The following is a 24,551-nucleotide window of genomic DNA, read 5'->3' on the forward strand; positions in this document are numbered from 1 at the left end:
GAGATATGCTTTTGATCGGTGCATTCCTAGAAAATCCCAAATGTGAGCCGGTGTGGAAATAGGCACTTTGCAAGTGTTCGTACCGGCTACGGTATCTTTTAGCACAATTAAACCTTATTCCTGTGTCTAGGGATAGAGTGACAGGTGGGTCATAGGTTGAAAGTGTAAGCACATATACCTGAATGTATAGGGTATTTATTGTATATGTTTTATGTATATCCATTTGAGCGTTGGACCTTTTTTCTATAGGAGTTTTGTAGTGATCCTTACGCAAGAAATATGGGGCCGCGCAAATGAAAGTAGCTTATGCGAGTCGCGGATCGAATGCAATGATGAGCATTATGGTTTTAATCGACTGATCTACTAAACGGGATATATACCAAACTGTAATTTCTTGCTCTCAATAGCAATATTACTTCTACATATAAAAGGGGTCTAAGCCACAAAAAAAGAAATTACAAAACTGTAAGCTGAACAGCACTATTGAGGAACTCTTCAGAAAGCCTTGTGGAGCGAGTATATGCAACAGGCAGAACAAAACTATAGCCAACGTGGCTACATCTCTCCATCTTTAATTGTTAAGTGCCTTTGAAATGGTACTAAATAAAATTAGCACTGTTTAAAAGGCAAACCCTTCTCTTTCGCAAATAAATGACAGAAGTGGACAACTCGAGTTTATTCGGCTACGTATCAACACAAAGGCTAAATACTAGCCACATGTTTGTCACACTGTTCATGTGGATGAAGATGGATTTCACTTGACTATTTTGAATAATCCTACATTGCTTGATTTTGTAGATGCAGCAGAAGTTTGTGTAATAACCATCACAAAAAACCTGCAAAAAAAGACACATTACTGTTACAAACTTTCTAAAATACTTGTTTAACATAAAATCTATGACCAACAAAACTCACTATTTTTTTATTGTAGACCACGTTTCTGCATCAAGTTCCCGTGTGCCATATATTCCAGACCATTCATTGGATTTATAGTACACTATATATGAACAAAAGGTTTTTTTAGATTAGGTGTTTCATGCCACTCTTTACTTCGGGTGAAAAACAACTTTTCTAGTGTGATTTATATATGAATATTTAAACACATTACTAATATGTTAATGCAGCAATACAGGTATCATTGTTTAAATTTATTATAGGCGAAGAGCTGAACTGTGTTAATTTCAGCTCTGGGGACACCTTACTTCCAGAATTAACTTTGTAGGGTGTGACGGTTATCTCTTTTCAGTTTAAACATCCCAGTCACGCGGGCCAATAGAATGCCGCACTGGATGACGTTATCTCTAGAAGCAGGGGGTCCAATGAGCTGAAATGAATACAGTGCAGCTCCGAAAACCCCTGCTTCAATCCTGTAATAAAAAAATAAAGTAAAACCCGTATTGCTGCTTTAATTTAACTTATATGATACAGGGATCGCAACCACGTGATCACTTCAATAGCAATCAGTTACAACCAGCATTCCGATGACTGAAATAGGAGTGTTTTTCCTTTCCAATCATGAATGCAATCTCCCATTCGAGAACGAGCAAAAAAAGGTATGACATTCAGGGTCCCTGGAGTGCCGGCCCTTGTGGCTTTCAGGGACCTTCATAAATGTCACTCTAAAAGGTTAAAAATTAAGACAATGCCTGTAGGCCATGCTTAGAAAATCAGCCACCCTCCCCTTTTTCTGTCCAGTAACTCCACATTCAGTAGTGCTATCGTAGTGCATTCAAAAACCTTCAATGCAAACAGAAAATGTGGTACTTCAATACAATCAACTTATTATGGTGAAGCCATCATTTTAAAACAGAAAACTTATTTTTTAAATAATAACTCAAGTGATTCTACAGTGACAAGTTGTGTTAAAAAAAAAGTTCTTCGGGCTACTGGATAAATTCAGCAGAATCTCCGGTTTTAAGATTAACCAATCGAAATCGGAGGCGCTGAACCTAAATATTCCAAAAGAGACAGAGAAGCTAATTGAGCTTAACTTTCAATTTAAATGGCAGACCAGAGCTATAAAATATTTAGGAATATTTCTCACTAAACATAACCGCAATCTCTACCAAGAGAACTACCCGAGACTCCTAAGAGCCCTTACAAAGGAACTCAAAGAGTGGTCTGCTTATGGGATATCCTGGATTGGTAGGATCTTCTGTGTGAAAATGAACCTTCTCCCCAGGATACTATACCTGTTCCAAACTCTTCCGATACCCGTGGTAAGATCAGACATTATAGCACTGCAGAAAGCAGTTACGAAATTCATTTGGAAAAATAAAAAACCACGGATAAAAATGTCAATCATGCAAAGGCCTAAGGAAACTGGAGGTCTGGCAGTGCCGACCTTGATGGCTTACTATAAAGCGGCCCAACTGTGCCAAATAACGCAGTGGCATGGTGATCCGGAGCTGAGGCGCTGGGTAGCTTTGGAGAGGGAGGTATGTGCCCCGCTAGAGCTCAAGGATATTATCTGGTATCCCAAGGTTAGGCTGAAAGAGCTAAAGAATCCGCTACCCTCTGTGTTGAACTCTCTCTCGGTCTGGGAATCGACCAAAGATAGGCACTCATTGACCTCTAAAGATTCATTAATGGCCCCTTTGTATGGCAATCCGGACTTTGCTCCAGGGCTAATCGGCAGGAACTTCACACACTGGCAACAAGGGGGCTTAAGAAGGCTTAAGGACCTGGAGGGCCGAGACACAATCAAAACATTTGAGATTTTACAGTCAGAAACGGGCTTACCCAACACAGATTTTATTAGATACCTCCAGGTTCGGGCATTTTATACCAAACACCCAAACAGACCACCGCTAACTAATTTTGAAAAGCTCTGTGATCGGGGAACCGATACACGGGGACTCGTATCTGCCCTTTACAGGGAGGTGGCCAGGGCGGACATTGATGACTCACATAGACCCAGTTTCATGACTCAATGGGAAACAGACTTGACTGGACCGTTAGCAGACGAAGAGTGGACGGCGATCTTCAACGCTGCGGCCAGCAGCTCGATTTGTACGACACTGAAGGAGAACTCATATAAAGTATTGTTGAGGTGGTACCTCACCCCAGTTAGATTGGCAAAATTTGTCGCGGGAGCTTCCCCTCTCTGCCCTAGACAGTGTGGGGAACAGGGAGATCTGGTACATATGCTGTGGTCTTGTTCACGAATCATACCCGTCTGGACACAAATTAGAGATTGGCTTCAAAGGGTCTTCTTGGGCCTCAAAATTCAACTAGATCCGTGGATTTTCTTATTAGGTAAGCCCACTGACGAGGTATCTAGATCAGGAAACAAACTCATAGCACACTTTGCTACGGCGATGAGGTGCGAGACCGCAGCGTTATGGAATCAGAATGCAATTCCATCGATAGACAAAATTCGGAATAGAATTTGGTTCGCTTGCCAGATGGAAAAGTTGACAAGTCTAGTCAACGACACTGGTTCAAATTTTCAAAAAGTCTGGTCATTGTGGTTGGCACAGACCGATATCCCAGGGATGAGCAATGCCAGCGTCTGGCTTTGATAGTAGCAGATGGGCTCTCCTTCGGTGGCGGAAAAGACACACGAGAGGGTTGACACATAGCTCGACATATAGGACAAAGGCAGGAGACCTCCGACTGCCCCTGGTCTTTGGGCTTGGCGGGATGACTAATGAGTCAGTTCTAAACACGCGGAAAGAGTCAGCGGCAATGGAAAACCCGGAGGAATTTACACTCTCCCTCTAGCCGATACCTGCCCCCCCTCCCCCCCTCCCCATCCCCTCTCACGTCTTCCCCCTACCATGTTTGTCTCGATGTTGTATGTCATAAAGCTGACTAAATGATACCAATGTGATTGTGGACAGTACTACCATTGTAAAAACCAATAAAAGAAAGTTATAAAAAAAAAAAAAAAAAAGTTCTGTTTATTTCAATGTTGACCTACAAGTGATTGGCCTTATATTTTCCACAGTTCATTTCAGGGACTCCCCTTACCACTCTTCTGCTTTTCTATTGCCTACATTTTATCTGACTTTTAGGAAGAAGTGAATTTCGAATCGTTACAGAATTTGAGACTTAACTCACAAACCTACCAATTATAACAGCACAGACTGCAAGGCAGTGCCACCGTGAACTATATAAAAGCAGAAGTAAAAAAATGTACCTTCTAAAACAGAGGAAAATCTTCTGTTCATTGTATACCTGAAATCTAGTGAAAGGCAGAAAGATTAGCGATGTATCAGTGGAACACATTACAATCAAATGTACAAAACCCACCTACTGCACCGACACACTTTATTCGAGCAAATACCCAGTATGTACCTGGCAGATACCTGGAATGCGCCGCTCCTCACCTCTGACAAGCCCCGTTGTGTTTGCCTTCCCAGCCTGGGTTCATGCCTGGCTGACGGGCGGCTGATCTGTTAAATGATAATGATTAGGATTTAATAGGCTGCAATGCTTCGCGTGTCTACCAGATGGCATAAATTCATGAATTGTAATGCAGTATATATATATATATATATATATATATATATATATATATATATATATATATATACTGTGCAGTATTGCAGCCAGCGGGAATAAAATGCTTCAATCCCTGCTTGGAAAATACCTCAATGCACTCGGGCAGAAAACAGTCACAAACCTCAATACACCCGGGTATACCCGAATTCGTGGGACTAGCCGAGCTCGAATAAAGTGTGTCGCCAGTGTATATTCATATTATATTTATTGTAACAATCACACAATATAGAATACTTGTATAAAAGGTGAGTATTTTAACACAAATTTCTAATCTAAATGTAACCACCCCTTACTTTAGGTCCACATAATGCCTCAATAGTCTAAATGGTACAAGATCTAAACAACTGGGGCTAAAACGGTACCAAAAATGGACAAACAAATACAAGAAGATGATAGGACAACAGCTATTGTATAATGTTTGACCTATTTTTAGAGTTGATGGTACTCTACAGTCTTTCACTTATTTGCCACCTATGACATATGGTGTTACAGAGCTTTGTTGTTAGAAGTTAAGGCCGGAGTCATCAAAGCACGATGCGGGATAGTCAAACACGATGATGCAGGGTATCGAGCAAATTACTTTATCGGGAGATACTGTCAGACTGAGAGTGACATTCGTCATTGCATTTTTATGACTCCCGGTCTGTCTCCCACATGCACCAGAAGACTTAGACAGATGGATGCTGGGTGAAATTTAAATACATTTACTGTTTAGCCAGGGTACAACCTAGACTTGAAAAACAGATTAGGAGCAAAGTTAATCCCATTGAGTCACAAATAAGAAAACAAACTGAGCATAAAGGGTCTGATTCCTTAAACTCCGGATCAGCTGATGGCAGAAACGCTGATTCAAGTCAATTGGAGTTTTCACCCAAAGTGCGACTGGCCTTGGAGTTTTTACAATCAGTCCCAGAGAGTACTGTAACCATGCTGTAAAATGGCTGCAGTCATCTCTCCTGCTGACAATAAGGCCTCGTAAATTATGGGCATGCCAGCAGTAATTATGGAGGTTTGCCCTCACACCCTGGTGAGGTGCCCTATGTATGGATGGGAGTGGTCACATGCTCTGAATCCATAATTAGTGATGTCAGAGTTGTGTCAGCCCCCTGAGGATACATAAGGCACAGCACTGATCAAAAGTTAGGCGTTCAGAAGTAGTTGCTAAGCTGTTGAAGGATTAGGTAATAGTTCTTCCCAGTTCTGGAAGGAGTTAAGAGTGATTCTGTTCTAAGCTGCTGCTTATGAGACTGTGACCAGGGACCTGGCACAGGGTAGATATCCCTGCGGGGATAGGGAATCCCTACATTAGGAGGACTATACCTTTCAAAGGGAAGTACGGTGAACAATGGAGGGCTAAATACACCCATTGTGGAGGGCAGCTGGCCCACCGTATTCAATAAAGATGCTCCTGATTAAAGACACTCTCGTGTGTAAGTGTGGAATCATTGCACAGAGAGGAGCACCACAGAGGAGTTCCTCACCAGGACCATCCACAAGCTCACGCTGGGATCCTGATGAGGTGGAGGCGCTGCACTGGATCTAGGTAGGACTCAAGCACACTACCTCAGCTGCCTGTCTGGGTTGGCAATCCCCACACAACATCATGCGGGAGACTCAGGAGTCCTGTTGCCAACAGGTGCACCACCGGACATCACACTGTAATGGGGACTGGTTAGACCACAGGGGCCAATATGGGATTGGGTGGGTCAGGCCAGGTCAGAAAATCCGTTACAGTACTTAGACAGAAGTAGAAAAATAGAAACGGAGAGAGTCCAGAGATCGAAAGGAAAATATTTTCTAGAGCAGGGGGTGTGCAAAATTTTTAAGTAGCATCCTCTGCCTGCTCTTAACTTCCACACCCCCCCCCCCCTCTTTGGCATCTCTCTCTGTGACGTTGAGACGTTATCGTCATGGCATTGCGATGTTGCGTTGTCATGTGATGCGTTGGCATTTTGTTGCATTGTCATAGCGACGAGTGTCAAGAGAAGCTGGAGAGAACGGAAGAAGCAATTTAGAGGTCCGGCGCTCTTCCCCAGGCAATCAATTTAAATGTTGTGGAAAAGAGCACGGGGCCTTTGCAAGCGCAGCGCCCCCCCTTTCAACATTTTGTGTCCCCCCCCCCGTTTGCACACCTGTTCTACAGATTGGTGAAGCTTAGCAAATGTTGGCCATTTGCAGCTTCCAAAAAAGTTATTAAAGTTATCAAACTTCACTAAAAAATCCTCAAAAGCAAATATCTTACGTAGAAAGCCACTTGTTAGAAATGTTCCTGAAAATAATCGAATTTGTCAACTTTTCCAATATTTTTATACAAAAATTGAGAAGTGTTGAGTGCAAATCAACAAGTTTCCCTCAAACATTTTGCTGATTTACAAAGTTCTTAAAACAAATTACAATAACTTTTATGAAACTACTATATTAAATAAATATATTAATGTAAATACTTTATTACTGAGAACTACTATTAATGGTTAAAATCTACTAGGTCCTTCAAAACCAAGTGATAACCCCTGTAAGAGTTTATGGTGTAGAAGTGTCCTTAAATTTAAAACCTCAATAGCGCTGGCATGTGGCATAAAGCCATGTATGGTTGTCACACAGTTTGTGTGACCTTTGAAGAGTCAGTATCCTGAATCCTATATATTGGTGTCTCTATTGGTAGGGTCAGTTAGAAATGAATGTTACTGTCTGTATGATCAGTAAGAGCTGTAATAGGATGTTAAAGCATTCCTAGTAATAATATTTGATCCCAAGAGAGCCACTGTATAATATATTGATATTCTAAAGTTGATATATGGCGAGACTGGTAATAGCCAATTTTGTGATACTGTTAGTGATAATTATGTGAACGGTATATATACAAAATAAGTCATGGGCCGTTTTAGAGCCCAGAAATGAAAAAAAAAAAAAACCGTGAAAAAAAACTGTCTCATGGATTGTGTCAGGAAGTAACTTTATCTGTGATTGTCCTGGAACAGGATTACACATTTTCTGTGTCTCTTTGCAGCTCACAGATTTCTGTCTCCTTAATTCAGCTGCTTGTTAGTTCCCCTGTTCCAGCAGCTAGCTGCATGTGTAAAGATACATTATTGACACTTTCTATCTTTACACTGCCACCAGTTGGTTGCCCTGGCAACCTCCCATTCTCATTACCATGCGTTTGGTTTAGCCTTGTTGTTCCCCTACCCATTTCTGTTTATGGAATGGTCCTTTGACTCTTCCTGCTTGTCACAGGAACATGTGCTTTAGATCTAACAAGCTGGCTTAGTGAGTACATTCTTCCTCCATTACACCCCTGCAAAGGCCATCCTTTTTTACCCGCCCCCCTTTATACCAAGGCACCATCAGCTATTGAAGCACACGCACTACATTACACCATCTTCAAGTACCTTTTATATTTCTGTTGACTCCCCCAATAAAGTTAAAGAATATAGAAGGACTTTGTGTGCTTTCAAAAGGGGTTGCGTTAAATCACTGGAGTCATTCACATCCTACTGTACATGTGATCCTGGTTCCAGAAGAGTGATCGTGTTCAATGTATATACAGATAAAATAGGTGTGTGGATAATTGTCACAACCATCAAATATTTATCATTCTAATTGAATGCTTATCCAAATAGTAAAGATATGGGTAGGCTGTTACTATTGAGACGCTGTAGCGTACTGTGTCTCACATGCCTGCCTCTATTTACCGGACAGATTATATTTTGTGTATCGGCTTCAGTAATGGTATACTGAAATCGAGTTAGTGCTCCATAGACAGTATTGGTTTAATATACTGACTGCTAGTGTTTACCTTGTGGGTCCACATCTTTTTATCTAGCTATAGATTGTTAGCCAGAGCTTAGCGTAATAGAACACACTGCCTGTCTAATGCCTTGACTGAGACCTGCGTCTCAGTCACACTTAGTGACGTGAAAAGCAGCACATCACCCGACGCGCTTTTCGTTCCGGGAGGAACTTCTTCATGGGTGGGCTAATGTCATACCAACTGTCTCATACATGGCTTTATGCCACATGCCAGCGCTATTGAGGTTTTAAATGTAAGGACACTTCTACACCATAAACCCTAACAGGGGTTATCACTTGGTTTTGAAGGACCTAGTAGGTTTTAACCATTAATAAAGTATTATTAACATTAATATATTATTTAATCTGGAAGAGGTTGGGTGAGTCATTTATGGATTCTTCTTTCCTTGTATATGCCTCATCTTTATTCCCTGACAGTACCCCTCTAGAACATATTAACACTGTATTAGCTGAGCTGGGGCTCATCCTCTTTATCTCTCACCTTATTACATATTGAGTGAATCATCCCTTGTTTTGGATCTATCAAACCATGTGGAAACCAGAGTAAAACAATATTTTTTTAAGATAATTGTACAAGCTGTCTAAACAAAACTAACTAACACCATGTCACTTCAACGTACAGAGTTTAAAGGAACAGTCCCTGCAGAGTCAAAAAAAGAACGAAGGACAGTGGCATGTTAGTAGGTTAAATGGAGATGAACAATCTAAAAAAAAATATTTCACAAATCTTTTTTTAACCGTATTTTCCATGGTAGGCCTTAACCAAATCTGTTGGTCTTTACATTGTTTATCTTATTCTTCTCAAAATTAGAGGTAAATTTGTGTATTTGTTTTGTCCATTGTTTGTGAAATAGGTATAACCAGACAAAAAATAGTTATGGTGGGTAAACAAAATTGACAAAAACCCTCCACCGTACGTACAGTAAATAAAAATGCTATGTGGTGAAATTGCATAGCTCAGAGAGGTCTGCAACCCTGTCTTTCACCATTATCGCTTAACAGTGCTTCCACTGTAGCCAGGTACTCTGGGTAATGACATGCAAATGAGCAGTGTCCTTCTTTACTTCTTATCCATTATAACATGGACCTAAAAGCTTATGCCTGCTGTATTACACAGCTTTCCAGCACAGCCTGGGCAAAGAAGTGCATAGCCAGTAAACCTACTCACAGGCAACATCTATTTCGACCTTTTGGGTATAAGAATAGGTATAAAACTGTAAGGGTGTGTTAGGTACTTTGTGTGCGCGCGCGGAGGGAGTGCGTCAGGTTCCGCGACGGCACGATAGTACAGGGTGCCGCCATGTTATTGCGCAATGTTGCAGAGGGCACTAACAAAGTGGAGGTCGCGCATGCGCGATGGAGCGCGCGAACGCCAGGCCAATAAGGGAAAGGCTCTATTAATGGACTACAACTTCCAGGAGCTCTGGATCAGTCACCTGACGCTAGGAGCCAATGAGAAAGCTGGGATTAGAAGGAAGAGGAAGTGGAGAGGGAGACCACGCTAGGGAGGAGAGGAGGACAGAGCCGGAGGAGGTAGTGTGAGTGCAGGGGGTCAGTGACCCGCCTGCATAGGTCAGCTATTCCCCTCAGGCCCATAGGAGAATTCCCTGAGTCACCGTAGGCTGCGGAACTGCAGGGACGATCGATAGCGGAAGGAATTGTCACTTTAGTTAGGGACAACGCACCGAGTTGTGGCCGGTCGCCGTCATCTGGGATCAGACGGCAGGACACCGCGACATCGGGAGGACAAGGAGCGGAGGCACGGATCCTTTGTGAAGAAGGAACGGTCACCGCCGTGACCGGAAGGTACATTGTAATGGAAAGTGCACCAACACCGCTCATCAGGCGCTGATCCCGCCTTAGGAATACCTCTGTAGTGACACTAGCAAGTGGCTAGCGGACTGAGCATACTACCCAATACTTTACAAGGACAACCTCTATAAGAGCGTGGCGGAGCCACTGTTATACCGGACAAATTCACTAGAGGTGTGGCTGAGCCACTATAGTATAAGGACTCTAACGTTATAATATATATGCAAGTTATGTGTGATGTTACTGCACCGACACACTTTATTCGAGCAAATACCCAGTATGTACCTGGCAGATACCTGGAATGCGCCGCTCCTCACCTCTGACAAGCCCCGTTGTGTTTGCCTTCCCAGCCTGGGTTCATGCCTGGCTGACGGGCGGCTGATCTGTTAAATGATAATGATTAGGATTTAATAGGCTGCAATGCTTCGCGTGTCTACCAGATGGCATAAATTCATGAATTGTAATGCAGTGTGTATATGTATATATATATATATATATATATATATATATATATATATATATATATATATATATATATATATATATATATATATATACTGTGCAGTATTGCAGCCAGCGGGAATAAAATGCTTCAATCCCTGGCTGGAAAATAACCCAATGCACTCGGGCAGAAAACAGTCACAAACCTCAATACACCCGGGTATACCCGAATTCGTGGGACTAGCCGAGCTTCAATAAAGTGTGTCGCCAGTGTTATATAGAGAATAAGATAAGACTGCCTATGCATAGTAAAACTTGGTTGCACGCACTGTATGGTATGTTTCTTGCCCAGGGCAATCTTACATAACGGGGATCCTGGGCAAGTGGAGGCGCTGCGCTAGAACCGTTACCCCAGGCTCCCAGCTAGCGGAGGCTCAGATCTCCTGGAGCCGCAGGTTGTGTACAGTACCAGTAGTCCCTTAGGAAGGCGTCAGAAAAAGGGCTACAAAACCATCATTGATTAAACAGATAAGTAGCTACCTGTATGCATGAATTCAATGGGCCTGGAGAAAAGTAAAACGTGCTTTTTTTTAACAGGATACTTACTTTAAGATTAGTTTAATTTTTCTAAGTTAGTGGAATATACTCATGTTTTTTTACCTGCCACGTGGGACTGCCCCTTTAAATCAAGATAAATACCCAAAGATGAAAATTCACATTTTGATATTATTTCGCATTAAAAAAAAAAAATAGATATGTTGCAGGTGCTATTCTGTGTACGAGACTGCATACAGTTGTCTTTACTTGCAGGTACTTTGTGTTGTGTAACTTTGAGTGCACCTCAGTACTACCTTGGCTCACGTTCAATTTATGAAACAGAGCGTATGCCCCAACCACACCGGCCACTTCCAGCAATATAATGCCTTTCAAGATCTTCTTGGCGACGGGTTCCATGCTGACGACCAACCTGGAATCTGATAACAGGGGGGGTGGGGGGGTGTTGTGCTTAAACTGTAGTTTGATTTACTTAAAAATGTATATTATGAATAAAGTACAACCTTTTAAGAAAAAACATACTGTACACTAAATTATCGATGTATGCATAAAATACAATTACGATACACCTTTGGCACATTCTGTGTAAGCGATTTTAAAACGTAACTTAATAGTGGTCTTAAGGTTTATTTTAAAGCGGTAGTCCATCTACATTTTCACGACACCACTCATCATTATTCAAATAACTTACATCTGCTGCAGTCTAATAACCCCCTGTACGTTTATACTAAATAGAAATAAAAACTGGACAGACGGGAAGGGGCACAGGTTGATTTATCTTGACATGTAGGTTTCTAACCACTAATCTACATTGTAATACCCTAAAAACAGGGACTTAATATGTTATATTAGTATATTCTACCATCATATATTGCTTTCTAAGAAGTTATCTTGACATCACTGATTTGCTTCTTATATACTCCTGTGCTGCATTTGCACCATGTGAGTAAATGATTAATATGCACACTAATTATTCTGCAGTTATGTAATACTGTACAACAGCAGAAGATGGACACAATATAATTAGAATAAGTGCTGAAACTTTGAACTTTCCTTAGAACCGGATAACACCCTAATTCCTTATATAGCAAATGCATTCTAGTTTTTTTTCCCGTTTCCAAGTTTGTTGTACAGTAGATTGTTGTCATGCTATCATCTGATCATGGGAATGTTTATCAAGATTAATCCATTTTCTTCAGCCATTACAACTCCCCAAACCACTCACTAAAGGTGCCAGCAAAGTGAAAACAGAGTAAAAATGATAGACATTTTTGCAGGACTTAATTTGAGTCATGCTTCATTTTGCAAGTCTTCATACATACTGCATCACCCATTGTGTTCTAGTACCCATTACTAAAATGAATAAAATAAGGAATTTGGAAAACTACATTTAATAGCACAGCACTATTTTGATGTTGTGTACATGAATTGGCTGTTCACAAATCCCAATTGCAGACCAATGGGCTAGATTAAATCTTTGCTCTCAATGTAGTCGTATACCTGGATATTTTTGGTAAAAAGCCCTTTTTTAAAGTAGAAAGACATTCAACCCTTTTATGTAAACTTGGCCAAGCCTCGTATGGTGCAAAATGTATTATAACTGATATATGTAGATTTATAACACAAACTATGCAATATTCTGTAAAAGTCAAAATACAGTAGACACTTTAAATCTCTGCAGACTTCACAATCTAATTTTGATTCCTTGAAGCAAAGGGGGGGTGGGGGAGGGGAGACCTCAGCCTGAGGAATATTTCTCTAGCCGCTGATGCGAGGTACCGTACCCAAGTCTATACATATGGAGGTAACACACTGGAATTACCCAAAACAAAAAGTAAGATGTAAGGGTCACTCAGATAACTCACACATTGAAAATTTGTGAGGATGTGTATATAAACCAATCACTTCATGCAACAAAAATCTCAATTACATTCATATTTTGTGAATGTTTGGTGTCTAAAAGAAAGAAATCCCAAATAATTTTTTTTAAATCAAAAATAGATAAAAGGAGGGAGAAAGAGAGCAACATTATTTTTAAACTATTGTCAATTGGAGGAGCGGCTAAGTGAGTAAAGACACTGACTGGCACGGAGTTTGAAGCAGGGGAACCTGTTCCCTGTGCCCCTGAAGTGTGACACGAAACGCATAGGATAGCCATTGCATGCTGGGTAATTACGTGACAACGCTATACGCCTAGCACTGCCTACATGAGTGCAGGGATCACTACACGTGGACGCCAGTTTAGAACTTCCCCTAAGCACACGCCAACTGCGATCCAGAGGGGGATATTGCCTGGACTACGGACCTTCCATTTGAGTGATATACCCATTCTGTGTACTTGGATCCATATGATTCCACTTTTATCGTAAGTTGTGTACTTGTTATTTTAATATGAATTTATAAATGTACTTATGCACTTTCAGTTATTCTTTTCCTTCTTCTCTGCGCCCCCATTCTTTTTGTTATATGTGTGTGAGTCCTCTCAAGCCTCGCTGATCACGGGAGACGGGGAGCAGCATTAAAGAGGGATCTCCAGGGAGACATTTGACAGCCAGCGCGCACTAAAACTCTTTACTCGTGTCGGCTCCCTGTGACCTTGGGCAAGTCACCTTATCTCCCCTGTGCCTCAAGCACCAAAAACATAAGATAGTAAACTCCATGGGACAGGGACCTGTGCCTGCAAAATGTCTCTGTAAAGCGCTACGTAAAACTAGCAGCGCTATACAAGAACATATTATTAATTGGACTTATTCCCAAACTGCACTTAAAAAGTTATTTCTTAATACTAAGGCCCAGTCAACAACAAATTTGCTTTGAACAGAAAAAAAAACCCTTTATAGTAGTAACGATTTCCCCACTCTGTGCTCATAAAACTGATTGTCACTGATCAGTTCATTATTGGCATACCATATTAGGCCAAGTACTTAATCCCTCAACCGTCACTGTAGAGTTGGGCGTTATACTGATATGATAGTAATATTGCAATAATAAAAAAAATGACGATGTCGATATGTACATTTTTTATTACTGCTGTATCAGTCAGCCATAGTAATTGTTGACATTTTAAGGTAAGCTAGTAATATGCAGTTTCAGACGACGAGGCATCTTCAAAGAAGGCAGAGCCGCCAAGTAAACCAGGATCTTTGGACCCCTATATTTCACCCAACCCTCAAATGCAGTGATACACCCCTGGAGGATCGCTTTGCCCAGTGTTTGCGCTCTGCCTCTTACTCACTTCCCCACCCATCTCTAATGTTCAAGGACAGGGGGAAGTGTGACTTATTTTAAAATGAAATTGATAAAAAAAAAAAAAACATTTAATCTGTAATAAATGTTAAGAGCCAATGCCTTCTACATTTCCCCTTTTATACATTATAGATCCCCCCCCCCCAATAATTAAGAGTTGATATATTTTTCTATTGTACATATATGGATCACATTTGTTTTATACTAATTATTGTAGTTTTTTATATTTCCAAACCCTAGGTCACTGGATGTGCCTTATTTATTTTAGATAATAAAACATCATAAAAGGTAGTTATGGCATGGTACTTATATTTTGTCTGGGAGAATCTTTAATACAGAAATGCCTCCCTTAGACTTGTCTCTATGTGGTAGCCTAATGAAGAGCTCCTAGACAACTACTTAGTTTGATGATAGTCATGTACATAATCCACCAGTACTGTTTATACTCCATATACCTCTGCCATCTGTTAAAAATATCCCTTAATTCAAAGCATGGGTTGATCCTTCTCTTAAGAAAAGCCTCTCTATTTCTGTCGTCAGTGGAATTTTTGTAGGGAAATAAGTTGCCAGAAACCTGAGGGGGGGGGGGGGGATGAACAGATCTAAGCCTACAGTAACTAAATTAGCTTTAATATAGAAATATCTGAGAGGCTCATTTGTATTTCTTTCATCCCCCTTCCAAATAATTGTACAAATCACTGTAGTTTCTGGTTAGCTGCTTACATAAGGCGATGGCGCTCACTTCCCTTGAAAACCCAGCCCTGTTATCAAGGTCAACTTAAAATACAGAATGCCACCATGCTGCAGGTTACAGAAACACTTTCAGCCGGTGCATGGGTCTTGCTGGGTTACTAGAGATAGCACAGTATCTGCTGCGCACGTGCCGAGGATTGCTATACACTGCGGTTATGTTTCCCTCGTGGGAGGGCTGCTTTTTATGGACTGCCTTAATAAAGCAAACCCGTTGCCATCAGGTCAATGTCACCCCCTCCACTTATCTCCTACAGATAACACGTGTCCTTATAATGTGCCGTATAACACACTACTGCTCTCCCCAACACAACAACTGCAGCAGCGTCACACTGCGCGGTGCTTTATATAACCTCACCCCGCCCCTCCTTCCACGTGACCCCGTGTTCTTACCACGCGGAGACGACGGCAGCAGTTATAGTCAAGTATGTCAGCGAGGTGACGTCTGCAACGTACGATATCTGACGCGTGACCGCACCGAACGTGCCCTCGCTGCTACTGGCAAACAACTCTCTCGCCATCATTGTTACTGGCAAAACAATTCTCCCGCCATCACTGTTACTGGCAAAACAACTCTCCCGTCATCACTGTTTCTGGCAAAATAAGACGTTGCCCGCCGCGCCTCAAGAAGTGAGTTGACATGAAAGATCCATATGCTGAGATAACCGTGTATTCGTGTCTATAGTACAGATTGTGTTTAAAACGATACACTGTAAATACATATTTATTGGTGTTAAAAATCTCAGTGTCAGTGGTGCAAACTACTGTATTGTCACATCTAGTGTGGGGTTTTATATTATTGATTTGTTGCCGGGGAGCGAGGCTGTCAGGGGCACAGTTGACCGTATGCAAGATGGCTACCGCAAACGTGATTGTGTCAACGCGCGGCCGAGGACCAGCAGCCTGTTTTGCTTGTCGCGCTCATGACGCGTTTTTGTTTGTCGCGCTCACGACGTGTGGTGAAGGGAGAGAAGAAGCTTCCTGGAAGAGGAATCCGCAGAGGCATCTGACAGCAGGTGTATAACCAGAGAGGGCTAATGTGAGATGGATGTATCCACCCATCCTGGGGAAGGGGAATAAGGGATGTGTGTATATATCCTGGGGAGTGATAAAAAAAAAAGTGGATGCATATATCCTTGGGAGGGGAAATAAGAGGGGTATATATCCTGAGGTTTGGGAGATAAGGGCTGTATATTCTGGGGAGGGATAATAATTGGGGAGAGTGTAACCTGGAAGGGTAATAAAGGAGGGTGCATAATCTGGGGAGGATTTAGAGAGATGCAAATACCCAGGGGAGTGGTAGCAGGGGCTCTTATATCCATTACAAATCATTAGCGGGTGTCTGACCAGGAGAGAGCAGTAAGACATTGTGTGTAAATAGGTGCTAACTTGTTTGTCTTCCTCAGGCATCAGGGATCTGAGGTGGACAAAGCATCAGAGCAGGAATTGAGCTGGCTCACAGCTTGCTGCTGAAGGAAGATGCCTTGGTGCAGATCACAGAGGCTAAGAAGTCTGTCTTCATCTTTGAATGGTTGCGGTTCCTGGACAAAGTACTTACCGCTGCAAACAGGGTAGGTTTCTTGATTAACATTTTATGAATTGTCACCCATTCTGTCAATGCATTTAATTAATACACCAAGAAGTCTGTGTTCAGCATTCATTACATGTTTTATGTGGAAATCAGTTGTATTTCCTTTGAATAATTACATAACTAGTATTCTATCTAAAAAGTGCTTAAAGGGCAATCCTAGATAAGGACAAAGAGAGATAACCGGTTAAATGTAACACAAGTACAGTATGTGTATATTTGTTGCTGGACATACTGTATTTCCATGGTAACCAAATGCTCTGGTGTGTTTTAGGGATAAGACCCATTGTGAGCTCTACCTACAAGCAAATTGCTGACCCACTCTTTATTTTATTTTTTTTGCATGTAAACTGTAACGAAGGCAAAAAAGGTAAGAAACTTCCAAAAACATTTGAATGGCAGTTACAGCCAGAAAGAGAGTGATACTCTGTATCGCGCTTTGATAAATCATATAAATAATCGAAACCAAAAATAATATGCACAGTCAAATGAAACACATTACAGAAAAGTCCTATAGCAAAAAGCCATGAGGTAGAATGTCAGTGTCGGCTACTTTTTCGTTATGGAAGTTTTCTTGTTTATATTGCTATCCTAGTGACTTCATTACAGCTATTGTATTGAGGATTAGGTTCTGCAAGAAAAATAGCACCACTATTGTATTGTATGTCTTTATTTATATAGCGCCATTAATGTACATAGCGCTATTGGGAATATATATGTCGCTGTGCAACGCAGCTGTTCTATTTAAGAACTAATTATGCTATCGTTATTAGCCAAACAGATAAAGGTGGGTGACAGTAGCACCAGTGTTGATCAAAAGAATGATCAGAAAGAATCCCCTTATAAATAGCACTCAATTGTCATATATATTATTTAGAGTGGACACAAATGGTCCTGCTGGAAATTACAACAATAGATTTGTTGTAATTTACAGCAGGACCATTTGTGTCCACTCTAAATAATATATATGACAATTGAGTGCTATTTATAAGGGGATTCTTTCTGATCATTCTTTTGATCAACACTGGTACTACTGTATAAATACCCTTGTAGCACCTGTCATTCACTCCTGTGCATATATTAATAATGGTGACTGCGGTCTCATTCACGTATCAAAGGTGGGTGACAATAATAACTTTATTTCATATAGCCCTTTTCTTCTAAACACAAAGCACTTCACAATTACAGTATAGTGCACAGTATGCAGCATTGTATATAGCCCTGAAGAGCTTTTCAATTTGTTTTTAGTTTGAGGCACAGCAAGATAAAGTGATTTGTGCAAGGTCACGAAGAGCTGACACCGGGATTTGAACCCCTGCTCAGTTTCCATTTTCAAACTCTGTGTCGTTATCAAAGTCAGTGTCTTTACTCACTGAGCCACTGTATCAAGCCATTACGTAGGACCTGGTGATAATAGAAAGATGCACATTATTCATAGGAACCTCAGTCATGTTTTTCATTGAGTCATCATGATTAATAATTTGTTTCACTTTTTTGCTGCCCTGTAGGACGGCTCCTTGAATGCCTCAGCCCTGGTCTCTGCAGCTTTGGACTTGCCCTAGCAACTCCTGAGCCAAGTAGTGTTCCTCAAATATTTTTTGTAAGCACTTTTTACATGGTAGATTTGTGGCTGCAAGGCTCAACAATGATCCTATCCTTGTGTTTTATTTACTTCTGGAAAATTATATTTAATTGAAAAGTAAGAGTATTTAAAAAAATGAGGCGGTAATTATTTAGGTCAACAGGTCAGTTTTTTTTTTTTATATAAAAATGTTTTACCAGGTAGGAACCTCGTTTTCAGGTTTGTCCTTGGCATAGAGTTATTACAATATATGGTTACATTACAAGAACAGAAGTTATACATTTCATGGACCGAGTTGGAAAATTGGGTAGAGGGGATAAAAGGGCTGTTGAGTTTCAGATTGAAATAAGAACCTTTAATATCAGCAAACAGCTCACACCCTTTGACTGTCCAACGGCTGCGCCAAAGTCTGTCAGCCTTTGGGGCGACACAGATGTACACTGAAATGGTTCAGATTGAATGCAGCTGTGAATTCAAAGGCCTTTGCCCTCTTGGCTCTTTAACATTCCATTGGGTAGAGTTGATGTTCCACATAGTACAAGCAAATGTTAATCCTTGGCACGCTGGTTCTGTGCAGATGGGAGCAGGTCTGGGAGAACCCCATCAGGCGCCCGCTTTTGGGGCGGCGCTGATGTACACAGAAAAAGTTGCAAAGAAGTAATATGTATTGCCTGCACAGAAACACTGGTCTGTGAAGTTTTGAGCACCATAGTGTAACGGTGAAGGGGTTAACCAAGCTCACTAATAAAGGTTCAGCCCACTTGCTTACCCCTGATCCGTGAGTTGAGGTCCTAGAGTGTCAGCTCTTGGACCCAGATGTCCTAAATGCATTACTGTGACTGGGTGCAAATTATGCGACAATAAAGAATCATGTGTGTTTTGCCTTTCCTGGGATGCTGGGATCGGGAGGTTTCTAGGCTGTAAGTTTCAGAGCTGGTTTGTCAGAGAAATTCTTCACAGAATGTGGGTATGTATCGGGGTTACAGAGTTATGGGATACCCCAGGAATTGGATCCGGGAATCGAGTGAGATTCTCGGATACAGCCAAGCACATTGCTCCGGGCAAACCCTGACTCTGAAAACGCTATTGTTACTCACCGCCAGGATTCCTGCTGCAGCATCTTCCAGACAAGGTAAACGGGCATGAAGGGGCTAATGTATACCTACGGTCACCCATGGGGTCCCTAGTATAAAGAGTGGTACCCAGATACATGCCCAGGTACCCTGGACCTAGTATTGCGGTTCAGGGGGCACTCCAGGTAAGTGATAAAGTTGAGAGTGGTTCGTGTGTGTAAAAGTTTTACAAGTTATTTTTCTAAAGTGTGCCAAGTATGAGGGCTAGTGAGGGTAGGTGCTATATACACTCACTCCATCCCTGACACCAGAACAGAGACTTATATATTTTACCACACATAAGACACAGTATATTTTATTAAAGGATTATATTTAATAGGTATATGTACTGGTAACCTGTAAATGAACTGTGGGATTTCCAAGTCATGGCTTCCGAGCAGACCAGATGGCTACCACGCTTGGTGCCTATGGGTCTGTGAGAAGTCAGGACTTGAAAGTCTCAGGGATGCCAAGGTGTTAGAACAGGAGGGGTACTGCAGTTCTGCTTGAGTACCCGCCTCCTGGGCTAACACGGGGCTATCCGACCACCGTTTGCCAGAACCCATACTCTGTGGAGCCTGGACAGCGGGTGGGCTCAGTATGCAAAAAGGCAGAGGTGCCAGGTTGGCGCATGCCCCTTGACAGACTGAGAAAGGTGCCCACCCAGCTTTACAATACTGGCAAATCGGTGATTGGCTGGCAGGAGAATTCCCACGCTTTGATAGGCTGCAGATGTTAGTGAGGGAGACACTGAAACCCATAAAGGGACTTGCAGCCAATCAGGAGCGCAGATTCCAAGTGCCAAACCAACAGCGGCAAATTCAAAGATGCTCTCTACTGAATAGACTCGAGCCGGCTTTAAAGATTTTCAACTCAGAAAAGTTTCTAAGTCCCGCTTTTTGAGAACGTAGCGGTCGCAGTTGGCATTGCGCCGAGATCAGTTCCAGGACTTTCGTGAGTACCTACCGGTCAAGGAAAAGGGTTCCTACAGAGGTCATTTTTGGGAATTTCATTCTTAGGATAGATGTATTCGTTAGCCCTGTTCCCAGTAAGTGTGTTAACGTTGTAAATTGTGTTACATTGTGTGTATGTCTTTTCCTGAAATAAATTACAATTTCTTTTACCTCCTTGCTTTGTTCAATCAATGATCCCGTCATAAAAAGGTGTTAATAAACCTGGTCTCCCGTGACACATAGTAGTGCTGCCCATAGATTCTTAATTCTCATTATACAATAATGCATTTAGTTGACTGAAGTCACATCATATCTTATTATATATTTGTGAAAGCACTGTATGCCTGTCTGCATCTCCTGTGTCCCTAGGGGAAATCTCATTGGTCCCTTGGGCCGCCCGCCCCCGCACACCTCTCATTGGCCTGAGGCAGAGTGACGACACACACACACACATCTCCCGCTCTCTTACCCGCCGGTCCCGGAGGCTCCGCCTCTTCCTCCTCGAACATCAGCCTACAACTCATCGTGACCCGCGCGCACCTCCTCCTCTCCCCGTGTCTCCCCGTTTCCCGCGCTTTTACCCCCACCCCCCCCCCCCCCACACCAGTCAGCGGGGGAGCGGAGCGAGCTCCCGGGACACCCCCCACAGCTCTCAAGCACGCGCCGCGCGCCCCACGCTCTCCTCCCCGGGATGCCATGCGCACACCTCTCCCCGTGTCTCCCTGTTTCCCGCGCTTTCACCACCCCCCCCCCCCCCCCCCCCCCCGGGGCCGCTACAGTCAGCGGGGGAGCGGATCGAGCACCCGGGACACCCCCCATGGCTTTCAATTGTGTGCACGCGCTGCGCGCCCCCGCGCTCTCCTCCTCCCAGGGATGCCGCTGTGTCCTCTCCCCGCACTCTCCGCACTGTGACCCGCCTCCTGTACTGGCTGCACGGGTTCCCACACCTGCAGCTCTCCCTGCGGCCCAGGGGCAGCGACTTCAACCCCACGGACAGCGGCTACCGGCAGGTCAGTGCCACCCGCGGCCTGTGTGCAGGGGGTGTGTAAGTGCCACGGCCTTTGTACAGGACGTGACTGGGTCTGTCCTTAGCCTGGTAGTGGGTGCAGCTCTGTGTGGGACAAGGTGCAGCCTGTGGCTGTGAAGTTCCCTGTGTCAGTGGGTGCAGCCTGTGGCTGTGATGCCCCCCCTGCCCCTCCCTGCCCTTTGCCCCCCTGACCTTTGCCCTCCACGCCCCTCCCCCGCCCTTCCACGCCCCTCCCCCCGCCCTTCCACGCCCCTCACCCCCCCTACCCTTCCACACCCCCTCCCCCCCCCCGCCCTTCCACTCCATGCCCCCTGCCCTTCCACGCCTGGGCAACGCCGGGTATATCAGCTAGTATCTTCTATATTTCCTTCTGTTTCTAACATTCTAATACATTATATGTGTGTTATCTCTTTGGAAACAGTTAAATCCCATGTAACCAACCACAATCGTTTTTGAAAACACTTTTTAACCATTTTAAATTTGCATCCTTAAATACATGTAACAATGCTAAAAGCTAAGATCTGGCTACTTTTGTTGCATTTGAAGTTAGTTACAAATTGTATGTCTTAAGGCGTTCTGAATGAGTGTGAGTTTTCCAATTAAGTATTTAATTTACCCATAGCCCTCACTGTCCTTATCAGAGAGCCAACAAAGATAAGGAGAGGGGCAAGAGGAGAGTTTTGTGTGGACAAATGCATGTTGGAAACAGTGATAAACACAGAAGGTAGTAACTAGAGGCAATATAACACCTCCTGAGTCGCAGCTCATGTTTCCAAACAAACTGTAAAAAAAATGTCTTTATAAATACTTATAGATGTCAGATTGTGGTTTCAAGTAATCGATCACCCAGATGTAACCCCTTAACCATGTCACTGCCATCAATACACTTGGTTCCTACTGAGGACTTGACCCTTTAAATGTCATCCAGCTTGGAGTGCTGAATACCACCCATATTTTATTTCTTGATGGCACAATGACTAGCACAAATACATTAACTGCTTTTTTTTTTACTGCAAACAAGGCAGCACAATTGATTGCATTTCACTTAATGGACAAAGCTAAATATTGTCCCCGAAGCCTTTCACATGACATTTGTTTCTCAATTTATGTATACCAATTTAGTGAAAGGGATTTATTGCTTGGCAATGCTTTATTCAATGTGTATATTTAGAACATGGAATCTCTCACTTACCAATATTTTGCTTATTCTCTGGCAATGAAGGGTTAAGGCACTGTTCAGTAAACTGGTGAGCTGTGGGTCTGCTCCTTGTGACCGTGGGCAAGGCTGTTCGACCTTTTTGTGTTTCAGGAACTAATGTGTAGATTGCAAACTTCTTGTATTGTGCTGCATACACGAGATGTAAACTAAATAAAAGTACATTCCTATCACAGACGGACATCAAAGACAACCAGAAGAAGCTCGTGGAACAGGTCACCGGTCTCATAAGCAGCTCCCCAGGACCGCCCACTCGCAAACTATTAGCCAAGAACCTTGCCACACTCTACAGCATTGGAGACACTTTCACTGTCTTCCAAATCCTGGACAAGTGCAATGAAATGATCAAGAGTAAAGACGACACTGCTGCCTATCTACCAACTAAACTGTAAGTTTGAAGGCTGCAGTAGGGTGACCATCTGTTTTGTACATACTGAAAATAAATGGGATGGGGGGAAGAGGGGATGTAACCTCAAGCTACTGTCTAAGAGACGGTGCCAGGGGTAAAGAAATCAGGTAACAAAAACTACGCTTGCCTAGGCAAGAAAGGACCCCTTTTAAACAAGCACTCGTGTGGTAATGAACTTAAATGAATAAAATGACCTTTATTAATATATAAGGGTAAAATGAATGAAGGAATAGACACACAAAACTATTAAAAAGAATATTAAACTAAATACCTCCCAGTCCAGTGTACCAGACTGGTTGCAATATGGATATGAGGGACCTTGTAATAACTGGCACATGCAAAGATAGATGAGGCACTTGTGCCTCAGTGTGGTATATATGTTGGAACCAGTCTCATGTCTGTCAATGATGTACCGGACAGACAGCTGTATATATAACCACAACTGATTGAATGGTTACTCTAAGAGAGTACACGGTGGAGTTAGTAGTGAGTGATCAGTGCACAGTATCTCAAACTCACATACTAAATATTTCCAGAGGTTGGTATACCTAGAAATAGTACTCAAATCTTAAGGGTAAACAAAATAAATGAAATAAAAAGGTCCTTAAAGGCGACGCAGGGTATTAAAAATGAACACTAAAGCTACTGTGTAGCTAGGGAAAAGAGGCTTCAAAGTGGGAGCCTTAGACACCCTAATGGGTTAAGTATACACAAGGTCTCCCACAAGGCGCACTAACAGTATCTAGTTAGTGCCATAGATAGCCTAAGCCTATGTGGAAGCAGTGAAACAAATGTATAATACAAGCTAAACTGTAAGCTGCTTCTCAGGATCCTCTGTGGAAACAGCACAAATAGTACAGTAGGGATAAGCAGGTACCTGGGTATATTGCTAATAGTAACCTGGGTATATTGTAATAGTGACCTATGTATAGGGTATGTGTATATATAATTAGTGTCACCCAGGTTGCTCAGGGAAGTGGACACAGTTCAAAGGGTATCAGGCAATCAGACTTATCAGTTGACCTGAATATATACACTATTCCACATTTAATGTAATGGAGATCTATACAGGTCGCTGGGTATATACTGTGCATATGTGCATTGTGGGTGCAGCGTATATGGTCTCCAATACACTCAAACATGTAAAAGTACCAAGATAGATAGTACCTGAGTGGATGAGTATGTGTTCAAACACGATAACCCTAAAAAAACATTCAGGCCCACACCCAATGATTCCAGCACTGATTGGGACACTTCCAACGATGAGGGCGAATTAGAACTTAGACATACAGGAGTTGAAGGTGGGCAAAACTCTTTTTTAGGCAAGGATACAGACAGTGTAATTCCTTTTCCAAATCCAAGACACGAAGGGGTAAGAGGAGTAGATCTTCAAGACAGAGACCAATGGGGTTTCAGGGGTCAAGGAGGGAGGAGGCGGTCGAGAAGGAGGCGCAGGTATTGACAACATCACAGGAGGAGAATAGTCAAGTGATTAACTTGTCTCAATTAGCCCTTGACGAATTCCACTTGAAAGCTCTCTC

At 42.5% G+C, this 24,551-nt stretch overlaps 2 long non-coding RNA genes and 1 pseudogene across 3 annotated transcripts; 2 read left to right on the top strand and 1 right to left on the bottom strand.

The window, feature by feature from the left end:
* Window positions 1-661: 661 nt before the first annotated feature.
* LOC142493139 (uncharacterized) lies at window positions 662-15,668 on the bottom strand. Of its 2 annotated transcripts, XR_012801011.1 has the most exons (5): window positions 15,517-15,668; window positions 11,424-11,546; window positions 4,145-4,189; window positions 916-997; window positions 662-836 (listed from the first exon to the last, which is right to left on the bottom strand). It is a non-coding gene; the product is annotated as an uncharacterized LOC142493139 (long non-coding RNA). The 2 variants fall into 2 exon arrangements; XR_012801012.1 differs by lacking the exon at window positions 4,145-4,189.
* Window positions 15,669-15,969: 301 nt separating this feature from the next.
* The window catches only part of LOC142492338 (HEAT repeat-containing protein 5B-like), a 44,196-nt pseudogene continuing 35,614 nt past the window's right edge, over window positions 15,970-24,551 (top strand).
* On the top strand, window positions 17,030-20,528 carry LOC142493140 (uncharacterized). Its single transcript, XR_012801013.1, has 2 exons — window positions 17,030-17,081; window positions 18,220-20,528. It is a non-coding gene; the product is annotated as an uncharacterized LOC142493140 (long non-coding RNA).

This window comes from Ascaphus truei, chromosome 4 (genome assembly GCF_040206685.1).
Source record: "Ascaphus truei isolate aAscTru1 chromosome 4, aAscTru1.hap1, whole genome shotgun sequence".
Classification (NCBI taxonomy): domain Eukaryota; kingdom Metazoa; phylum Chordata; class Amphibia; order Anura; family Ascaphidae; genus Ascaphus; species Ascaphus truei.